Source organism: Lactuca virosa, chromosome 8 (assembly GCF_052849685.1).
Source record: "Lactuca virosa cultivar CGN04683 chromosome 8, Lactuca_virosa_CGN04683_v6, whole genome shotgun sequence".
Taxonomy (NCBI): domain Eukaryota; kingdom Viridiplantae; phylum Streptophyta; class Magnoliopsida; order Asterales; family Asteraceae; genus Lactuca; species Lactuca virosa.
Window position 1 is genome coordinate 42,611,196 of NC_136433.1, and position 23,264 is coordinate 42,634,459.

The window sequence follows — 23,264 nt, forward strand, 5'->3', positions numbered from 1 at the left end:
TTATAGGGAACCGAAAGCGTACAAAAAATATACTAAGGCATAGACACTTAAGCTTCGAATAAAAGCGCCCTAGTAAAATACATTACAAACCATTCGAAGAGTACAAAATATATTTCGACTAATTACAACAATTCGACATTTACAAAAAGTAATTAAAAACACATTTATTGATGTGGTTTACTATAATAGCATTAAATAAGTTTATTTATTTAATATTTAAAAATGCATTTATTGATGCGGTTTACTATAACAGCATTAAATAAGTTTATTTGGTGAAAAAATCAAATGTCCTGCTTCCTGGATTTTCTAGGTTTTATAACTCCATTTTTTTTTTCTCATGTTCCCTCCACTCCTCTTCCTCAGATCTCACATCGCCTCCTTCTTCTCCTTCAACTTCTCTCTTTTGTGTGGTCACCATTACCGATTCAACATTCACCACCGGTCCACCTCGCCGCCATCGGTTGAACAGAGCTATGACTCACACTAGAAAGCCTCACTGCCGATGCTCCCACTTCTTCTGGAAGATGATGCTCACCACCGTTGGTCACTAGACATTCCTCAGCCTTGTGGAATTTCACGTTAACCACCATCGACAACCTTCCTTGATCATCTCCGATTCTTCCATAAATATCCCTCAAGAACCCACTTTTATCCTCAAAGGTAACCCTCTTTCTCTCTCTCGTTTGATCGTATTTTATGCAGAACTCTAACAATGTTTATTATAGGTGTAGAAGCATCCAGGAATAGCTTGGAGTTAGAGAAACAAGAACATGATGTCCAAGAAGCTGCTTCTTCTCTCACCAAAACTGGAGTTATTGTTCCAGTAAGTTTTTTTATTTTTATTTTTTTATTTAATAAACGATAATATTATACAGAAAGTCATGTTGATGATGAAAATTGTTTATTTATTTATAGTGATAGGGTCATTGTGGTTTATTCCAAAGGATTTTTAGTGATTTCATACTTCTTGATGTTTGTGATGATCTACAGGAAAAAAATGGCCATTAACTCTTTTAAAGGGATCACACAGGGAGATAATGTAAACTGTGGCGATGGTGGTTTCTCACCCACGACTTCAAAACTCAGCTAAATATATGTAGAGAGATAGACCTAGAAACTGAAAATAATATATTTTAGAAAGACCATTTAATGAGGCGGTTCCTATTAAATGATGCAAAATTGATCTTTTAGTGCGGTTGTCATTCCTTTTGATGCGGTTTCGTAACCGCTTTATTAAATGAATGTGTTTTTTAGTGCGATATTTTTTGGTGTGGTTATATACCCGCATCATTAAATCATTTTAACCGCACTATTAAATCATTTCTTCTGTACTAGTGAATTTAACCACACACCATTTACTAACTAAGCCAGAAATTTGTTTGAGAATTTTAATATCCTCCTACCTTTTCACAATGTCAACAAAATACAACTTCAAACAAAAGTTTTGCACTTTTTGTAAACCACAAAAAGTAGTGGCGTTATTTATTTTAGAAATAACATTACAGAAAATCACGAACATAGATGAAATGTCAACGGCTGATGTGGCATTAACTATATGCTTAACACCTATCCGGGAGGATTTTATTAAGAAATCTAAATAAAGTTATAAACCAAGAACAGCATATGTATATAGTAATTTCACACCGAATCTATTTATTACCTTCTTTGGAGAATATTTGGTTCAGATATTGACTTCACTTATTGTAATTTGGTTAATCTCACTTTCAAGCCATGCTTCATCCGAAGTACTATGGAAGCGCTTGGAAACACCGGCTGACCTTCCATCAGCTCAATGTGATAATGATACATGATCGTAGATGCCACTATTTAGCTGAGTGAAACTCATGTCCTTACCTAAACAAGTCCTTGGCCCACTATTAAATGCCGAGAACTTATAAGATGGTTGTTGTTTAATAGGGAAAATGATTTAAAAGCCGAACGAAGTTTTCAAACTATTAAAAAAATCTCAATCATGTTTTATCTGTTCAAAAAAACCCAACGAACTTAACTTTTTGTCTAAAAAGTCCAACAAAGTTCCAAACCGTTCAAAAAATCCCAATTTTGTTTTGTTTAAGTTCGTTGGGTTTTTTTTTTTTGAACAGTCAAAACATGATTAGAGTTTTTTAAACGTTTTGGAAACTTCGTTGGTCTAACAAGTCATTTTCCCGATACGGTAATGAGCCACGTCATTTGTTTCTCTTATTTGACTTTCAGGAAAATGTAACTTAGTTGAGCTTTTTAGACAAAATGTTAAGTTTGTTGGGTTTTTTTGAACAGACAAAACATGATTGGGGTTTTTTGAACGGTTTGGAAACTTAGTTGGGCTTGTAAGTCATTTTCCCTTGTTTAATCCCTCCTTCCTTTGAGATCCATCTTTCAGGCTTGAATTCCATACAATCCTCACCCCATATATTTTTCATCCTTCCCATGCCATAATAATATAGAATAATCCTAGTTCTTTTACTAACTTTGTGACCACTTGGAAGGATTTCTGGCCGTAATGGGTTTCTAACTCTTTGGCATTCCATTTCTGATTATCCGCCTTCACCTCCATAAATGCGTGAATCTCCTCTCGGATCTTTTCCTCTACCATTGGAGTTTTTGCAACCAGATAAAAAAACCACGAGAGAGCTATGCTAGTTGTATCTTTCCCTGCACCCATTAGGTTTACTATCACTACTAGAAACTTGAGTTTTGGCGACGGATATAGCGACGGATAAATTCTGTAGCAAAGTTTAAGGCTTATAGCTAGGGATTTACGACAGATGTGCGATGTTTTAGACATTTACTTTATTTATTCCACATATTTCATATGAGCGAGGGTTTATCAAGGGATCAACTATGGATTTCGCAAGTGTTTATTGGCGTACCTCAATCCCTCGCTAATCGGTAGAAAATGAAGGAATTTCAGCGAGGGTTCAGCGACAGATAAAGAAATTGTCGATTTTTGTCATCTGGTATGCGTTTAGCGAGAGAACGCCGACATAAATTATTTTTTGGGTACGCGCGTTTTTGTTTTTCAATCGCTGATCTCTCGCTGAAATTGGCGCAACCCAATTCCAGTTTCACAAAATTGATGTAAGTTTCCTTCCTTCCCAAATCCGATTTATCACTTTGGAGTTAGTTCCTTATTACATGTTAACCTAATATCACCATCTCCTTTCAAACAGATGACAACACAACTCATCGTTGATGCTTCTGATTCCGGCAACCTCCATAAAATCTAAAAGTAGTTTTCATTAACCTCCGATTCAAGTAAATCTCTTGATTTTCTTTTATTTAGTCGTATATTAGGTTATGTTTAGTTAAGTTGCACAATATAGTGTGTTAGGGTTTTATTTCCCCCTTTTCTTGTTTCAATCGTCATCCTTCTTATACCTCAACATCATATGTGCATTCACGTTGAATCGATTGCATCATGTAATTAAAACCTCTATTTGTGATTCCTGAATCGATTGCATCATGTAATTAAAACTTGTTTCATGTTTTAAAGTAATTCTTCGTGCTTGTTTTGTTTCAATCATTAATTCCATTTTAGAATTAGTCAAAGGCTACTAACATACTATACTCAACTGCCTATATTTCTAATGGTTGTGGAATTTTGATTTTTTAAGTTCCGATTTTCATGTTCATTTGATTTCTTCAAGTTGTTACAGGTGTACCACATGTTGCCCAAAGCTCATGCAACAATTGAAATTATCAGCGACTCCCACCATAAACATCAAATAGGTTTTCTTCTTCTCTTACTCTTCTTCTTTCTGTCTGTGTTCTTGATTTTCCCTTACAAGTGGCGAGTGCTTGGATTTGATCAATCTAGGGTTCACATTTTGATAATTTATAACTGAATCGTTGAACTGAGGTCAATTAAGCCATTTTTAGTGTTTTTTGTTTGGTTACAGGTTTGGAAAGACATCTCGGATTTTCGAGGCAGTATGAGAACTATCTTCACACCACCCCTGCTATTCTTTTAACCCTAAACGCCACTCCTACAGATTCACCACCACCAGCTCTTCTCCCTCATCTTTCCTTATTGCATAAAAATTGTTTTTCCTATGAATTAACTGTAAGGCTGCTGCAATATGTGGTAGTTCTAGATTCTTTTTTTATTTGTTATGAAAATCCTGTATGTTGGGGTTGAAACACACTTTTATTCAGAACTAGAACAAAAGAGAAGAGCTTACACGCTCAATATTACAAGAAAAAGAAACAACCCTCTAATACTCACTCTAAGTATTACACACTACACTCTCTGTTTGTGGTGTCTTACAACTGAGGTTAGAGCCTCTATTTATACTTAAACAAGCCTACAATTACTACTTCTACCATTTATTGTGTTCATTATGTGAACATACGAAGTTGCCATTTGAGTTCTTATTGTCAACAAAGGAGGCATTCATTTGTCAACAAAAGAGGGTGGTACAGCTACTCATGGCAGGTTCACACCCAAGTAGGTTTACACTCACATTCTCCCCCTTAAACCTAACTTGGCTCGAGATTCGTCACTCCGATCATGTTTCGCATTTCACCATGTTTCACGTATGCTAAAGCCTTTGTAAAGATGTCCGCCCGTTGATCCTTCGAGTTGACATATTCCACTATAATTTGCCCACGTCCAACACATTCTCGTATGAAGTGATAACGAATGTCAATGTGTTTGCTTCGACCATGAAACACAGGATTTTTCATCAATGCGATTGCTGACTTGTTATCGACATATAAGGTGATAGGCATAATATGATGTCCCGTGAGCTCCTTCACGAGATTAGCAAGCCAAATGGCTTGACATGCTGCTGTTGTAGCTGCCATGAACTCGGCTTCACACGTGGACAAAGCAACAGTCTTTTGCTTTTGGGATTGCCAAGTTATCGCATTCCTTCCCAGATAGAAAATCATTCCACTTGTGCTCTTGCTATCAACAGGGTCACCTCCAAGATCACTATCGGTAAAACCAACCAAATCTTCAATTTCACGACCTCTTCCATAGTTGATTCCATAATCAACGGTTCCTTTTACGTATCGCAAGATGTCTTTCACAACTTGGAAATGCAAAGTGGTTGGTTCCTCCATGAAACGACTTGCAATTCCAACCGAAAATGACAGGTCTGGTCGAGTGTGAGTCAAGTACCTTAAACAACCTACCACTCGCCTATATTCAGTTGGATCAACTTTTTCACCATCTTCATCCTTCTTGACCTTCAACTTAGGTTCCATTGGTGACGTTGTCGGATTGCAATCCAGCAACCCAAATTGCTCTAAAATTTTCTTTGCATAAGCCGTTTGTCGCAAAGATATTCCCCACTTCTTTTGCGAAACTTCGATTCCAAGGTAGTAAGAAAGTAATCCCAAGTCACTCATTTCGAATTCTTTCTTCATTTGTTCTTTGAATTCGACAACATCATTAGTGTTTGACCCGGTAATGATCAAGTCATCAACATAGACACCAACAATAAGAATTTTGTCTTTTGAGTTCCTTTTGTAAACAGCTGGGTCTTGTGAACTTTTTGTAAAACCAAGCATTTTTAAGCTTTTATCCAAACGAATGTTCCAAGCTCGAGGAGCTTGTCGTAGACCATAAAGAGCTTTATGAAGCTTGAACACCTTATGATTGTTTGCTCTATCAACATAACCTTCTGGTTGAGTGACATAGACCTCCTCTTTGAGATCTCCATTGAGAAAAACCGATTTGACATCGAGATGGTGGACAACCCACCCATGTTGAGCTGCTAAGGCAAGAATGAGCCTTACGGTGTCAAGTCGTGCTACCGGTGCAAAAACTTCATCAAAGTCGACTCCTTCCTTTTGTACAAATCCTTTTGCTACAAGTCGAGCTTTATGCTTCACCACTTTTCCCAAGTTGTCTTTCTTCACTTTAAACACCCATTTCAAACCGATTGCTTTGTGTCCGGGTGGCAAATCGCTAAGTTGCCATGTCTTGTTCTTCTCGATTGCATCCAACTCTGTTTGCATAGCCTCTTGCCATGCCTTAGAGGTTACTGCCTCTTTAAAATTCAAGGGTTGATCCGCTGCAATCATCAATAATTCTCCGGGTTCAAGGAACACATTTTCGGTTTCAGAATAAATATCGGTTAACGGACGCAATCCCCTTGGCCCAATCTCACTAGAAGGGCTTTCCATATGGGGCGAGGTTGAAGAAAACGGGGTTGAGACAGGAGTATGTGGAGCTGGTTCAGGCTCGTCAAATTCAGCATATGGTTGTCCAACTTGGATAGCATCGATTCCTGGGCTGTTTGGTTGTTCCGGATTGATTTCGGGGTCATTTTGAGGTGTTTCGAGGTGTATTTGGGGTTGTGGTTCAATTATGTTAAAGGTCTTAGGAGTCGCCATCTCTTCTTCTTTGTTTTTGTACCAATTCCATTCTTCTTTTTCGTCAAAAACAACATCGCGACTAACTCGCAACTTTCGGTCTTGCGGATCAAACAAACGGTTGCCTTTAGTTCCATCTTCCACACCTAAATACACCATCTTCTTACTTCGATCATCAAGCTTCTTCAAGTGACCACCTACAAGTTTAGCAAAAGCAACACAACCAAAAACTTTTAGATGTTCAAGGTTGGGCTTTTTGCCAAACCACGTTTCATAAGGCGTCTTGTCGGGAAGTACTTTTGTTGGCAGGCGGTTGAGAAGATAAACTGCATGTCTAACCGCTTCTCCCCAAAACTCTCCCGGAACATTTCTACCTTTGAGCAAACTTCTTGCCATGTCCATAACGGTCCGATTTCGCCTTTCTACAACTCCGTTCTGTTGAGGCGAATATGGTGTCGTAAGATGCCTTTGAATACCATTTTCTTCACAAAATAATGAGAATTCTTTTGAAGTGAACTCTCCCCCTCGGTCCGTTCGAAGTGTCTTTATTTTATAACCCGATTTCTTTTCAACCATCAACTTGAACCGTTTGAAAGCGCTCAAGGCTTGAGACTTCTCCGATAGCATGTAAACCCACATCCACCGGCTAAAATCGTCTACTAAAAGGAGAAAATATTTACTCCCTCCAACAGACGTAGGTGTGATCGGACCACATAAGTCCGCATGAACAAGTTGTAGAGGTTTTTGAGCCCGAAAAACTACATGATCCGGGAAAGGAATTCGGGTTTGTTTGGAAAGAACGCACCCTTCACATACTTGGTTTGGGTGCTCAATCTTTGGGACTCCGATTGCCATATTCTTTTCGGACAACTTCTTTAAGGCGAGAAAGTTAACATGACCGAGTCTAGAATGCCATATCCAAGCTGGTTCGTCTTTTGTTGCTAAAAGACAAGTCGGTCTACCGGTCCTTAAAGGAGTTTTATATAACCTGTTTGGGGATCGTTTAACTCTCAAAAGTAGAGTTTTGTTTCTGTCAAACAATGTCAGATCCGACCCATCCATTATGACCCGACTCCCTTCCTCCGTCATTTGTCCAAGACTAATAATATTGTTTTTTAGACTTGGAATGAAATATACCTCATTAAGGAGTCTTTGGTCGCCATTTTTGCTATCGAATAAAATCGACCCTTTTCCCAAAATAGCGACGGTCGAACCATCCCCAAATTTCACATGGCCCGTAACGTGCTCATCTAGTTCCCGAAACTTTGAGCGGTCTCCAGTCATGTGATTGCTAGCACCGTTGTCGAGATACCATACCTCAGACTCGACTCGACTTTCTCCCGATGCAAGAAGATTAACACAAATCTTCTCTCTTAGAGACACTTTTTTGTGTGCATATTCTTGTGAGGTTGCCATCATTAAAATAGGCTCTTCTTCGTTGGCTTGAGTGAGGTTTGCCTCCTCACCTCGATTCTTGTTTGGACACTCCGAAGCATAATGACCAAATTGTTCACAAGTAAAACATTTGATTTTACTTTTATCCTTTCGAGAAGGATTATGGTCATTCCGATTTGCATTGTACTCGCGACCACCTCCTTGGCCACGTCCACGACCTCGGCCTCGTCCCCGGCCTCGGTTACCATGTCCTCCTCGTCCTCTTGAAGTGTTTGACGAGTTTCTCTCGCCAGTTTGCTTCGAACGAGATGCCCACTCGGCATGTGTAAGCAATAGAGAAGGTCCTTCTTCTTTTTCTCCATAGCTTCGAAGTCTCTCTTCATGGGTCTTAAGACGACCCACAACTTCTTCCACCGTCATATTCTTTAAATCTCCGAATTGCTCGATCGATGTTACGATTTGTATAAATCGTATCGGTACGGCTCGCAAAAACTTCTTCACAACCGTAATTTCTTCAATCTTTTCACCTAGAGATCGAATACCGGTTACGATAGTATTCAATCTCATGGAAAAATCATCTACCGATTCACTGTCTTTCATCCGGATCACCTCGAAGTCACTTCTCAAGGTTTGAGCTTTAGCCTCCTTGACCCGATCGGCTCCCATGTGCATCATCTTGAGCGTTTCCCATGCTTCTTTTGCTGTGTCCTTCTTAGCTAACATCAGAAGTACGTCCTCTGGAATTGCTTGATAAATAGCCGCAAGAGCCATCCGATCTTTACGTTCGTCCGTTTCTGCATTTTTAATTACATCCCATACTCCTTGTGCTTGTAAATTCACTCGCATTTTTATGGCCCACACCGCGTAGTTCATCTTCGTGAGCATTGGATAGTGTAACGTAACGCTACCGTCTTTCCCGGTCCTTTGAAAACTTTCAACTCCGGCTTGAGAAGATTACGAGGTTGGTGTAGTCATTCTTGGCATATACTTGGGCATACACGAGTAAGAATATTTTTTTTTTGAAGTACGGGGACCAATATGAACTTTTCAGAAGTTCAGGGGGCAAACAGAACTTTTACAGAAGTAAAACAGGGGCTAAATTGAAATTTTTCTGAAAAAACGGGACCAAAATTGCAATTTTTCTGAAAAACAGGGGCCAAATTGCACTTTCCGGAAGAACAGGGGCTAAACTGCAATTTCCAGAACTTTGGTCAGCTGCTGAGGTCACTGCTGATGTCACTGCTACAGTGCTTGCTACAGTGTCGTCTTCTCCGGCGAACCCTGGTTTTTCCGGCATCTTTTCCGGCAGATTTGACCAACTTTGACCGGTGATTTGGAGGCCTTCCGGTGGTCAAAAAATTTAAAAAAATATATTTTCGGAATCCTCAGAACGAGACCTTTCCAACGGTGTACTCCGAAATTGTTTTTGAGACAAAAAAAATTTCGACCAAAAAACAGAGAATGCTTCCCCCGGAGCTTAACCAAGCTCTGATACCACTTGTTGGGGTTGAAACACACTTTTATTCAGAACTAGAACAAAAGAGAAGAGCTTACACGCTCAATATTACAAGAAAAATAAATAACCCTCTAATACTCACTCTAAGTATTACACACTACACTCTCTGTTTGTGGTGTCTTACAACTGAGGTTAGAGCCTCTATTTATACTTAAACAAGCCTACAATTACTACTGCTACCATTTATTGTGTTCATTATGTGAACATACGAAGTTGCCATTTGAGTTCTTATTGTCAACAAAGGAGGCATTCATTTGTCAACAAAAGAGGGTGGTACAGCTACTCATGGCAGGTTCACACCCAAGTAGGTTTACACTCACACTGTAGCCACCTGACTACTACTGAAGACTGAATCTTATTACACATACTTATAGACAGGAGAAAACAACTTTCCTGCTCTTAAAGTCACGGTAACACACCTGTGCCAATTTTTCATCAAAATATTTTGTCTTCAATGAAACTTAAAGTTCAACTTTTCCCTGTTGATGAAACTACACGTAGAGCCTTGGAAATGGTAAGAAACAATAATAAATTTTGTACTTTATCTTTATCTGTATAATAATAATAATAATATTTTTTTGTTAGGACAATCACAACTCGCATCTGGAGCTGACTTTAAGTACACATAAAGAAAATATCATCGGTTTTGGAACATATGACATGTAAATGGGCTAGCTCTACTGTAGCAGCATCTGGAGAATTAAAACTTGTGCCTTATGATGCTCAAACATCAAATCTTTCCAATTCTCAGAAATGGAATCAGGATTCTGTCTTAATTGGGAGTCCTCCGATTTTCCGTTTAAGGTTTCTCTCTCTTTAATTTTTTATTTCTTTTTAACAACAATTTTTACAGCATTCTAAGAAAAATCATTGATCATGGTTTTTGTGTTTTTTAAGGTATGGTTGGTTTGGTAAGGGTGAAGAACGTAACAACACTAACAATGGTATTGGTATTGGTGGAAGTGTGGGAATTGGATTGTCTACATTGGAATGGGTTAATAGTCTTACTAACATAAGCGTAGGTGATCTGCTCTCTGAGGTATCTCATAATGCAGAGGGTCCCACTCCATGTCATCAGCAGATTTCATACAGCTGTGATTCTTTTGATGCTGCAATTGCTGCCCACATTAACAAAAATCATCATGCCAAAAATAATGGATTCTATTCCACCACCATTCAGTCTTCAATTTATGATGCATAGGAAACATGTGATGCCTTTTCCTTCCCTAAGAATACTGAGAAACTACTCTCTCAACTAAAACTTATCATTTTCTTTTCACCAATCACCATTTCTTTTTATATAATATACTTTTATCTTTTTGTTTGTTGATAGAAATCACGTGAACCAGAGGAGCCGAAAGAATGTGAGTTTGATGAAAATCATATTCCTGCCCCAAAGGATCTCACCTCACTTACTGATGTGTATTCGGTATGTATTGTATTGTATTGTCTTTAGTTTTTTTTAGTCAGAAATAATGGATTTTAATTTATTGTTTAATTGCAGCCGGAGTCTTTACGACATAATGATTAGATGAGACATATGGTATAAGAAAAGAAGTAAATTATGTTGGAAGAAAGAAAGACTTAAACAAGAAATTCTATTACAGAACAGAGAGAACAGGAAAAAACTCAAGAACAAATTGCTGTGAAGAGATCTCTTATTCAATATTCTGCCCACATTTGATTGAGTACACAGCCATATAAATACCAAAAAAAAAAAAACTGTCAAAGCTAGAAATAAGCAACTGCTAATACTAATTTATGGGTAATCATGTACCACTTATTTGAAACAAAGTAACAGCTAACCAAAACAAAACTGAAATCTTAAATGCTAAGTAGTGGGACAGAAGCTACTGGAAGTTTTGAGCACCATTATTCAACACACCCCCTTGCTTCAAAACTTGTTACTCCCATACGGAACCTGAAGAAATTATGCTTGACACTTGGAAGAGACTTTGTGAGCACATCTGCAACTTGCTCGTTAGTTCCACAATGCTTCAAAATGATTTCTTTCTCAGCAACTAAATCACGAATAAAATGGTAACGGATGTCTATGTGTTTTGTCCTGCTGTGGAAGGATGGATTCTTTGTCATTGCAATTGCTGCTTGATTGTCACAAAAGATTTCTGTTGGGCCAACTTGCTTTTGGAGAAGATCTGCAAGTATCCTTCTTAACCACACAGCTTGACAAGCCGATGATGTTGCTGCAATGTACTCTGCTTCTGATGAGGATAATGCTACAATATCTTGCTTTTTTGAGCTCCATGAAATAGCACCTGTACCAAGAGAAAAAACATAACCAGAGGTGCTCCTTCGATCATCCAAACAGCCACCCCAATCACTGTCAGTAAACCCATATAATTTCAGATTAGGTACACTTGAGTACCAAACCCCAAAATCAACCGTTCCAGCTATATAGCGAAGAATCCTCTTTGCTGCTCCTAGATGATGAACTGAAGGACTATGCATAAATCTTGAAACTTTGCTAACCGGAAATGCAATATCAGGTCTGGTGTGAGTTAGGTAGTTCAAGCCTCCAACTATACTCCTGAAGTGTTTCACATTTGCCAACTTTGTGCCATCATTTGCAACAAGTGATTCATTCATATTCATCGGTGTTAAACACGGATTCGCATTCATCATATTGAATCGTTTAAGCAAGTCAGTGACATACTTTTTTTGACAAATAAAAATTCCATCATCACATTGGTTCACCTCCAGGCCAAGAAAGTAACGTAACAAGCCCATATCTGACATCTCAAATTTTTTAATCATCGAAGATTTGAACTCAGCAACAATAGATTCACACGACCCCATATAAATAATGTCATCTACATAGATGCAGACAACCAAAAAATCACTTTTACCTTGCTTTTTCACATAGAGAGTAGGCTCACTTTTGCTTCTATCAAACCCGTTTTCTTGAAAGTACGAATCTATCTTGCTGTACCACGCTCGGGGGGCTTGCTTAAGCCCGTATAAGGCTTTTTTCAACCTGTACACTTTGCTATCATCACCACATGAAAATCCTTCTGGTTGAGAGACATACACTTCTTCTTCTAGCTCTCCATTTAGAAACGCCGATTTAACATCAAATTGGTACACTTTCCATTTTAATTGTGCGGCTAAGGCAAGAAAAATTCTAACCGTTTCAAACCGAGCAACCGGAGCAAAGGTTTCTTCGTAATCGACTCCGTGTTGTTGAGCATACCCTTTCACAACCAAACGAGCTTTATGCTTCTGGATTGTACCATCAGCATTGTATTTTGTACGGTACACCCATTTGAGGCCTATGACATTTTTTTCTTTGGGCAAATCAACCAAATCCCAAGTCTCGTTCTTTCTAATAGCCGCAATCTCATCTTTCATTGCATCTTGCCACACCTGTTTCTCTGCTGCATCATCATAAGAGATAGGATCAGGATCAGATGCATATAATGCAAAGCTACATGAAGCATAGATATCCTCCAGTGATCGAAACTTTTTTGGAGGACTTTCAGATGAAGAGCTTGAAGGTGAAGAAGATCCCGATGGTGAAGAAGGTGGAGTTGAAGGTGGTGTAACATTATCTCCATTTTGAGAATTGCTCGTTTCTGGATCTGTGAAGTTATTGACCTCAAAGGTAACAGGAACAGATTCTTGTGAGGCCGATGTTTCTGTATTCTTCCAACTCCATTGTTCTGTTTCATTAAATTCAACATTCCTGCTTATAATAATTTTTCCACTAATTGGGTTAAATAACCTGTATGCTTTTGAGGAAGTAGAATAGCCAATGAAAATGCATTTTTCTGACTTTTGATCAAGCTTGGTGCGAGATGATGTGACTAATGCATAAGCAATGCACCCGAAGATTTTTAAGTGACTTACTTGCGGCTTTCTACCTTTCCATGCTTCATAGGGAGTTCGATTTAGAACAGCCTTTGTAGGCGAGATGTTCAAAATGTATACAGCAGCTGCTACGCCTTCAGCCCAGAATTTTTTTGGAAGATTTCTTGCTGCCATCATGCTTCTTGCCATGTCACCAATGGTTCGGTTTTTTCGTTCTGCCACTCCATTCTGTTCTGGAGTGTGCGGTGCAGTAAATTCCCTACGAATACCATTAAACTCACAAAATTCATTAAATTTTCGTGAGGTAAATTCACCACCATTATCGGAACGAAGAATTTTTATGGTGTTCCCATTCTCTTTCTCTACCAAAGCCTTAAATTTTTTGAAGCAATCAAAGGTTTCTGACTTATTTTTTAAGAAGTATACCCAACTCATGCGGCTGTAATCATCTATAAACAATAAGAAATATCGACCTCCACCCAAAGAATCAACAGTCATTGGACCACAAACATCGGTATGCACTAATTCAAGACAAGAAGAAGCTCTCCAAGACTTACCTACAGGAAACGATTTTCGAGTTTGTTTCCCATATACACACCCTTCACAAAAATCCACTGTATCTATTTTTGGCAGCCCTAAAACCATATTTTTCTGATGTAACAATTTCAACCCATTTATATTTAAGTGACCATAACGTAGATGCCAAATGCTTGACTCACTAGTAGCAACTAAAGCACACTTCTTCATGGTTGAAATTTTAAGTGGAAACATTCTATTTTGTGTCACTGGAATGTTAGCAATGGACCGACCAAATTTTTTGTCTCTAATTAAACAATATCCATCATCAAAAGTAATCGAATACCCAGAACACATTAATTGCCCAACACTTAGCAAATTATGGGCTAATTTAGGAACATATTGCACATCATGAAGAAGTTTTGCATTACCTTGAGTGGTTTTGATGGAGACTGTACCTTGTCCTTGAATTTGCAATGCATTGTCGTCTCCAAAATGAACTACACCCTTTTGAGTCTCATCAAGATCTTTAAACAAAGACTTTGTTCCTGTCATATGGTTTGAACATCCGCTGTCCACAAACCACACACCATTAGATGTATCAACTGTGGAAGAATGTGCCATGAATAGCTTGCTTTCCTCTTCAATTTTTTCTAAAAAGTTTGCATGATTTTGTTCTTCTCGTTTCTTGGTCCAACAATCAACTTCTCTGTGGCCAAGTTTGTTGCAATATCGACATTGGGGGTTCTGTTCTTCTCTTTGCTTGTTCCAACAACTAGCTTCTCTATGGCCAAGTTTGTTGCAATGTTGACATCGAGGGATGTTTTTCTGTTGGCGTTGATCACCAAACTGAACTCTTCCTCTGCCACGACCACGAAATCCACCTCTTCCTCGTCCACGACCACGTGAACTTTCTGCACGTCGTTTATTCTGATCCCCAGTTGCTTGAAACGCCTTTTCATCGACTTTCTCACAACACCTGTTCATCCTGTCTTCATGAGCTATCAAAGAACTCATTAGTTCATCAAAAGTATAAGTGGACAGGTCCTTTGTTTCCTCGATTGCAGCCACGACATGATTGAAATCCTTGGTCAAACTCCTTAAAACTTTACTGACTACGGTTTCATTGCTAACATTTTCACCGTATGACCTCATGTGGCTGACAATTTCAGACACTCTCGAAAGAAAAACTTGCACCTTTTCCTTCTCTTTCATGCCCAAGGTCTCGAATTCATGACGAAGAGATTGTAGTTTGACATTGATGACTTTTCGATCACCAAGAAATTCTTGTTTTAGAATTGCCCATGCCTGGTTCGAGGTTGTTGCTTCTGCAATACGTGGAAAAAACTCATCATCCAATGCTGATTGGATGAAGAATAAAGCCTTTGCATCCTTCTTTCGAGTTTCTCGTAATTGCTGATCTGGTTCTGCTGGTGCCGGGTTTGGTTCTGCATACCCATTATCCACCAAATCCCATAGCTCTTGGGACTTCAACATTGTCTTCATTTTGAGACTCCAAAGGTGGTACTTCTCCCCTTTGAAAACTGGAATCAATGGTTGTGCTGTAGAACTTGTACCATTGCTTGTCATTGTACCGGCTCTGATACCAAATTTTGTTGGAAGAAAGAAAGACTTAAACAAGAAATTCTATTACAGAACAGAGAGAACAGGAAAAAACTCAAGAACAAATTGCTGTGAAGAGATCTCTTATTCAATATTCTGCCCACATTTGATTGAGTACACAGCCATATAAATACCAAAAAAAAAGAAACTGTCAAAGCTAGAAATAAGCAACTGCTAATACTAATTTATGGGTAATCATGTACCACTTATTTGAAACAAAGTAACAGCTAACCAAAACAAAACTGAAATCTTAAATGCTAAGTAGTGGGACAGAAGCTACTGGAAGTTTTGAGCACCATTATTCAACAAATTATGCCACCAATTTCAAGGCGCACCACCTTTTTTCTTATTCTTCCTATAAACCTTCCATATGCTTTGTTGGGTGTCGGTCTATTTGAAACTTCTTGCTTTTTTCTTAAAATACAAAGATATAAATGCCTTCCTCCTCCTCTTCATCATCAGAAATAGCCATATAAAGCTTGTTTGGTCCTACTAACTAATGCTTTTTTTTCTTGATTCACGTTGCAGGATCACCATAAGCTCATACACACATGGCCTATGCACAAAAAAGAAACCTGGCTAAAGAAAAACAGCATAAGGATGATGTGTAAAGCATATTATTTTGGTTTGTTTAACTGAACAGGAGATAATCTGAATCTGGGGTAGTTAAAAAAAATTAAAGAAGGCAACCTGCATTTACCTCTGTATTTATTTAGAAGAGTTCCTGATAGCCTGTTACCTTGTTTTTTTTCCTGTAATGGTAGAGTGCTGACAAACCATTTAAACTCTTTTTTACAGGTGAAGCACAATTTTCAGTGATACATGATTCTAAGTGAATCCAAGGTGTATCTTGAGGTCCTTTCTCAAAAGCATTCTATCACAAACTCAATCATGATCATGTTTTTGACTATTTCAACAATTGGTTGCTTGCAAGGTATGTATTTTTCACATGTGAAACAAATTGAAAGAGACACTAAGACGATTAACCGTTATGCTCCCTTTTATTTGTGTTTGATTAACAACGGATAATCTTTTCTTCACAATTGTACATAATCATGGAAACTTGTTTATTATCTGTGATCATTCTTGTCCTTAAATGAAACTTGCAAACAATTGATACACTAGAAGTTTGCCCTCAGATCCACCTCAACTGTTATGGAATGAAAGATTAGTGTTTAATTATGCATATTTTTATTAGAAAACCTTGGTTTATGATTTGTTATTATATATAGATATTTGTATAATTTTTAAGGTAATTTACAATTTTGGTCCTTATGATTTTTAATGTAATTATCAGTGGCTTGTTTACAACTATCTTGGAGAGGGGTGATGAAATGACTTTTCTTTGATCCAAAGTCTACTGCCAAAGTTTATGTAAGTTATTTCTCATTTATTTGATATAAAAGAGAACTTTATTTTTTTTGTAAAAGATTGTTGGGTCGGACTCTATTTACATGAATATAAACTTTAGATAATATGTGAAATTGTGCTGATAAAGAAGGGTAGTTCTATAATTTTCTTCCTAATTAAAAATCTTGTAGATGCTCTGTAATAGTCAACACAAATGTTCAAGGAATCAAATGCTAGGAGAAAAGACAATTTCCAAAGACCAGTATGCAAACACGGTATTTTCTTTCACCAACATATATTACCATTTACTTTTTGGTCGGAATGGGAATTGAATTCCATTCCGGTCCAACACTTGGTTTCAAATGCTTCCAACAAAGTCTCCTTCCATTGCAGGAATAAGTAAGTGGCACTTGGTTTGCCTAATTCAATGAGATTGAACAGGAATCGGAATCCAATTTCATTCTAATCCTTCTTTTGGATGCAAGATATGAAACAATAGAAAAGATATATTCGGAAATGCAAAATATGAGAGGAAATGCAGAAATATGTTTATATTATACTTTGAAATCAAATAGCAATGAGTGTTTAACTTTTGTATTTCATTGTTAATGTTTGGATTTGGATTATATATTTATTTGATGTTTTTGGTATTTAAATGATAATGTTTGATTTGGGATTGTATAATTATTTTTTGTTTTAGATTTGTAATACAAAAAAAAAAAATAAAAAAAAAAGTTGATATTACTCATTTGCGAGGGATCAGCAATGGAAAAGAAAAAAAATCATATATTAAATTTGAGAGGGATCAGCGACAGAATATAAAAAAACATAGAATAGAGTTTTGTGAGGGATTAGCGACGGATTAATGGTGCTGAGTTTTGTCGCCGATGTCCTAAATAATTGTATTAAGTGACGAATTTGCAATGGATGATCCGTCGCTAAGGTCGTCGCAAGGAAAAAGTAATATGTCGCTAAATCTGTCGCTAGGTTATTAGCCACACTTTAATTGGCTAGAGAGTATGTTTATCGCTTATCTGTCGCAATCGTCCTTTAGCGACGGAATAGAGAGGGATTTTTCCGTCTCTGAAACCCCTGTTTCTAGTAGTGTGGTATCCCTCAAAAACTGATTAGGATCTACATAACTATGGCTTTGGTCTTTGAACTCTCTCAACATAGATGTTGCAAGTCCAATATTTTTATTTCCATGCTCACTTTCTAGGTTACTGGACTCGTTTTGTGTTTTATCTATGAGCTTGTATATATAGTCATCAATAGTAGTATTGCATGCTTCACTCAACTTCCTCTCATTTCCCATTCTAAGTAGTTGTTGCAATTTACGAAAGATTGGGGGCATTAAATGCCGGTAAAATATACCTTCGTGAATATGTGTAATCGCCTTCTCACATGGAATGGAAGGCCCATCAAGGGACAAGCACTGTAGGTCATCGTCTAAGAGCAACTTGCATATAGTGTCAAAAGTGAACTTTTGGAATATCTCCTGCAAATCCATCTCCTTGCCTAGTTTGGAAAACGATTCTAAGATTGGTAAAAGCCCGTTTTCCACCTTATTCCAGATGATGGCTTCAAAAACAATTTGAAAGTTGGGTTGCCCAAAAACGGACTTGATGGTTTTGCGATGGATCTCCCATAAATGTCCATCCAGATTAACGATTCCATCTCCAAGGGGATCAAAAAGCTTACGAAAATTTTCACCCTTTTGATAGTTCGTGAAGTTCTTGCTCAAAATGTGGTTGATGTCTAATGGATTTGTGGTAATGAGCATATCTATATGTTTGCAAACCAAGGGCCTTTGAACATGAAAGTGCCACCACTACGTTTCAGTCTAATGATGGCCAAATCGTGGAGTCGGTGCAAGTTTTTGATGACTGATGGTAACGTACCGAGTCGCCGCCAATTTCTACGAATAAGAGTTTTTATGTTTTGAGCTTTATAACAAAAAACTAAAAAGGAAATGAAAATTAGAAACAAAATGAGAATGGTCAATGATTCAAGGAAAGCCATGTGGTATTGAGTGTTCTGGTTGGTTTGAGTTCAGCCAATATTTTGAGAAAAAAAATATTTTAATCATTGAAGTAAAATAAACCAAAAAAACAATACTTACCACCACATATTGCACCAAATATGTGAACCTTCATCTGTTTTTTCAATTATTCGAATTCATGCAAATATGTGCAAATATCCGGCCTTTTAAGCACGTATAATTAAGGGACGTTATAACATGATCTTCACCGATAAATGTATAAAAATAAAAATCTTCAGAAATAACTCACATCAATAAATGTGGAGGCCTACTAATATCAAAAGGCTTCCATTATCTCTACCTTCTCTTCATTTAACCATACCCTTTAATAATTACATTTTACTTTTTTCCTTAAATAACTTTTTTTTGAACCGACAATATATGATATATATTAATGATAACCCCACTAGCAAGTAGCTAGTAGAGATGATAGTTTACAATAAATCAACATAGTAGAGGGGGAGGGTCCCATATTCTCCAATTTATATTATCTTTGGTTCCCCTATCTTTAACCCACACATATGTCAATGATTTTACAACCCCCACTATCATCTCCTTATTCAAAACAATTTTTTTAAAGATTCTATCATTCCGGGCTTTCCATAAACACCATATGGCCCCAAATAAGATCGCAGTTAATCTTCTTCTCTTCTTAGGACAATTGCCCAATCTAGATGCATAATCAATGATGCCCAATACTGAATGAAAATCCCTCTCCGGTAATCCACACCAATGAAGAATCATTCGTAATACTTCCCTCGCCAATGTGCATGTTGCAAGGATATGGTCACATGTTTCTTCTGTCGCATTACAAGCACCACAAACAGTTGAATCCATTGCAACACCTCTGTTTTTGAGTGCTTCTGCTGAGGGTATTCGACTTTGTTTCGCTCTCCAAATAAAGCCAAATACTTTTAATGGAACCAGTTTAATCCTCGAGAAATTCCCGTCACATATCGGGAAGGATGCTCTTTCGATTCTATCCCGTAGGGCTGCCACACAGAACTGTCCATCTCTAACAAAGGAAGATACCCATGTACCACTAACCTCCTCATGTTGCATTACATCTTCGAATGGAATATTAATTTTCTCTAACTTTTTTATGCTTTTTACTATATTATTCCATACACTGCTCTAAGGATTTTTTGCTCTAAGGATTTTTTGCTCCAAACCTATTATTCACACCCACCAATTTATGAAGACCATTGATAATCTGAACCCAAAAAGAGTTGAGTTCGTTTTTCAGCCGCCATAACCACTTGGTTAGCAATTTAGAGATCGAATAGATCCAATACCCAAACCACCAACCACTTTTGGAGCTATAACCTTTTCCCAGGCCACCCATTTTATGCTAATGATTACGTAGTTATTATGTTTTTTTTTCTTTTAATATATACTAGCTTATTTATTTTTTTTCTTTTTTTAATCTTGTTTTTTTATTTAGTTTATTTATTTACCTTTGTTTTTACGATTTAAAAATATTTTTTTTACATTTTGTTTGAAGACATTGTTTAACGTAAAAAAACATGTTTGACGTTTTGTTCTTTTATATTTTTTTGACATTTTGTTTGAATATTTTTTTTAATCTTTAACGTTTTGGTCAAATACATATTTTTAAGTTTTGTTTGTTTGTATTTATTCAAAAAATTTATTTTTAAAACTTAGTCTTGTTTCGAACGACGAATTTAATATATATATATATATATATATATATATATATATATATATATATATATATATATATATATATATATATATATATTGAACGACGTTTTGCTTGTTTCACTACAAGGACATGAGCAATTAGCGGCGACAAAAGTAGCCGCTAAAGGGTCGAGAAGTCGCCGCTAAAGGTAATAGCGGCGATACGTCGCCGGTAAAGAGTCGCCGCTACTGCTTCGTCGCTATTGATCAGATTGTCGCCGCTAAAGACAAATGTCGCCGCTAATGCACCTGTCGCCGCTAATACTTCTTGTCGCCGCTAAAGAGAATGTCGCCGGTAATAACGTTTTTCATTTTTTTTTATATTTGCGATTTTGGGTATAATTTATTCCAAATATTGTTAGAATTAATTCTATACCAAAAATTACATAACAACATCAAATTAAATACCAAATACTGTTATAATTAATTTAATACCAAAATAAAACAACCAAAAGTTTGATAATTCTAACAAGTAGCAAAGTAAGTTTTACAATTCTAACAAATAGCAAAGTGTGACAAGTATAACATACAAATAAAGCTCCTCCCTACATATCATCATCTTCGTTCCCATCATTTCCTCCTTGATTATTTTGTGATTGAAAAAACGAATAAAGCTCCTCCCTACATGTCGGGTCGTTGAGCAATGCCCGAAGATTTTCCAACTACATAATAAATAACAACATATATAAATTATAAGTTAAATTTTCCAACTAGGGACGAAAACATAATTACCAAATCCACATGCATTTTATGACGCCAAAGTACATTGCTATTTTTAAACTAGACAAAACTTCAAAAATGGTCCCTGTGGTTTTCGAAAATATCAAGTTTAGTCCCTAATTTCAAAAAACCTCACAGATGGTCACTGTGGTTTCAAAACTTTTAACAAATGGTCCTTTTCGCTAACTCCGTTAACATTTGACCGTTAAGTGAAGGGCATTTCTGTCATTTCACCACCACAGGGACCATTTATGAAGTTTTGCCTTATTTTGTAAAAAAAAAAAAAATATATAATTATTTAATATTAAAGGGCCCCACCCCCCCTCTCTCTCTCTCTCTCTCTCTCTCTCTCTCTTCCCTTCCCGTTTTTCTTCACCATCGGCCAAGAAGAGGCTGTCGACCATTGGAGTTGCCTCACCTTTCCCAGCCTCCTCCACCCTCCTCCGTCGAATATGTGATGCCGACAATGGAATATTCCCTGTTCGTCAAACACCAGCAAGAACAATGTCTGATTTGTGTAAGTTCTAGGATAAAGTTTCGTCATCTTGTTTTATGGTGAATTCAATTACATCGATTTCTTTTGAAGTAATCTTCAGTCAGGGGGAATTTCATGATTGAAGCACCACGATACACCATTGTTCACCCAATTTTCAATCTATATGACAAAACTTAATTACCTGATGTCCACTTTCATTAACAAGATCAAAGTTTTGTCCACGATACACCACTGTTCACCTACTCGTTCCCAACCACCGCCAGTTTTAGAACCAGATGCAGAACCATCTATAAATCTGTATTATAAAGACGATGAATTAGGCAACTTGAAGCTGTTAGCCAGTTACAACTAGGGCTAGACAACACCAGTAATGGCAACAAGCAAGGAACAATACAAAATTGAGTTACATGATAGTAATCTGTTCTACCTAGAACATTAGGGCATTTTGACAATTTCAATTTTTTCATATAGAAGAACGGGAAATAGACATTGTGAATTGAGTATTCACCTTAATGGACTCATCTGGACTTCCTCCAATCATATTTACAAGGTTGTATTCACAGGTTACAGCTAATAGGGGTTGTGGTCATCGTCTTCATCAATTCGAGAAGGGAAAAAACACACAAAAAAAAGAAAAGGTTTGGTGTGAAAGATCTGTTGCCGAGACCGACGATCCCGTTTTTCCGACGAGTTCGTTTCTTCCTCGGTATTTAACCCAACAACGGGACTGTGGGAACGGATGGAAGACAACAATGACCAAGGGAGGGTGCTACGCGATGGTGGTGAGCTCGAAGGGTGGTATGGGAAAACTCTGATGGTCGGCAGCCTCTTCTTGGCCGGTGGTGAAGAAAAACGGGAAGGAAAGGGAAGAGAGAGAGAGAGAGAGAGAGAGAGAGAGAGAGAGAGAGGGTGGGGCCCTTTAATATTAAATAATTATATTTTTTTTCTTTTTTTTTTACAAAATAAGGCAAAACTTCATAAATGGTCCCTGTGGTGGTGAAATGACAGAAATGCCCTTCACTTAACGGTCAAATGTTAACGGAGTTAGCGAAAAGGACCATTTGTTAAAAGTTTTGAAACCACAGGGACCATCTGTGAGGTTTTTTGAAATTAGGGACTAAACTTGATATTTTTGAAAACCACACGGACCATTTTTGAAGTTTTGTCTTTAAACTAAGACAAAAAAGCAAAGTACATTGTTATTTCTTACATATGGGACAAAAACTCAAATACCAAAGCTTTTAGCAAATACTCACCAAAAACCAAAATGACCAAATCAACATAAATTTTATGATGCCAAACTACATTTCTATTTTTAAAGTAAGCCAAATAACCAAAGTACATTGTTATTTATTGCACTTGGGACAAAAACCCAATTACCAAACCTTTTAGCAAATAATCACCACAAAACCAAAATGACCAAATCAACATGCATTTTATGATACCAAAGTACATCGCTATTTTTAAACTAAGACAAAAAACCAAAGTACATTGCTATTTGTTGCACTTGGGACAAAAAACTAATTACCAAAGCTTTTAGAAAATAATCACCACCAACAAAAATTACCAACTCAACATGCATTTATTGAAATTAAATAATCTTGTTTTACCTGTGATGGTTGTGATGATTGTGGTGGTGGTTGTGACGGCTGTGAAATCGGTGGGAGAGCAGAAGGTTTACGGCCGATGCCTCTGATATGGCCACATCGCACTCCTAATACTTTCTCAAAAGCGGCTCTTTCTTGAGCGGG

General features: G+C 37.3%; 1 long non-coding RNA gene and 1 pseudogene across 1 annotated transcript; one reads left to right on the forward strand and one right to left on the reverse strand.

Annotated features, from left to right (window-relative positions):
* The first annotated feature begins 418 nt into the window (after positions 1-418).
* LOC145129292 (uncharacterized) lies at positions 419-1,163 on the forward strand. Its single transcript, XR_013717439.1, has 3 exons — positions 419-660; positions 726-823; positions 991-1,163. It is a non-coding gene; the product is annotated as an uncharacterized LOC145129292 (long non-coding RNA).
* A 535-nt stretch (positions 1,164-1,698) lies between these two features.
* LOC145130290 (alkane hydroxylase MAH1-like) lies at positions 1,699-19,655 on the reverse strand (annotated as a pseudogene).
* Between the last annotated feature and the right edge of the window lie 3,609 nt (positions 19,656-23,264).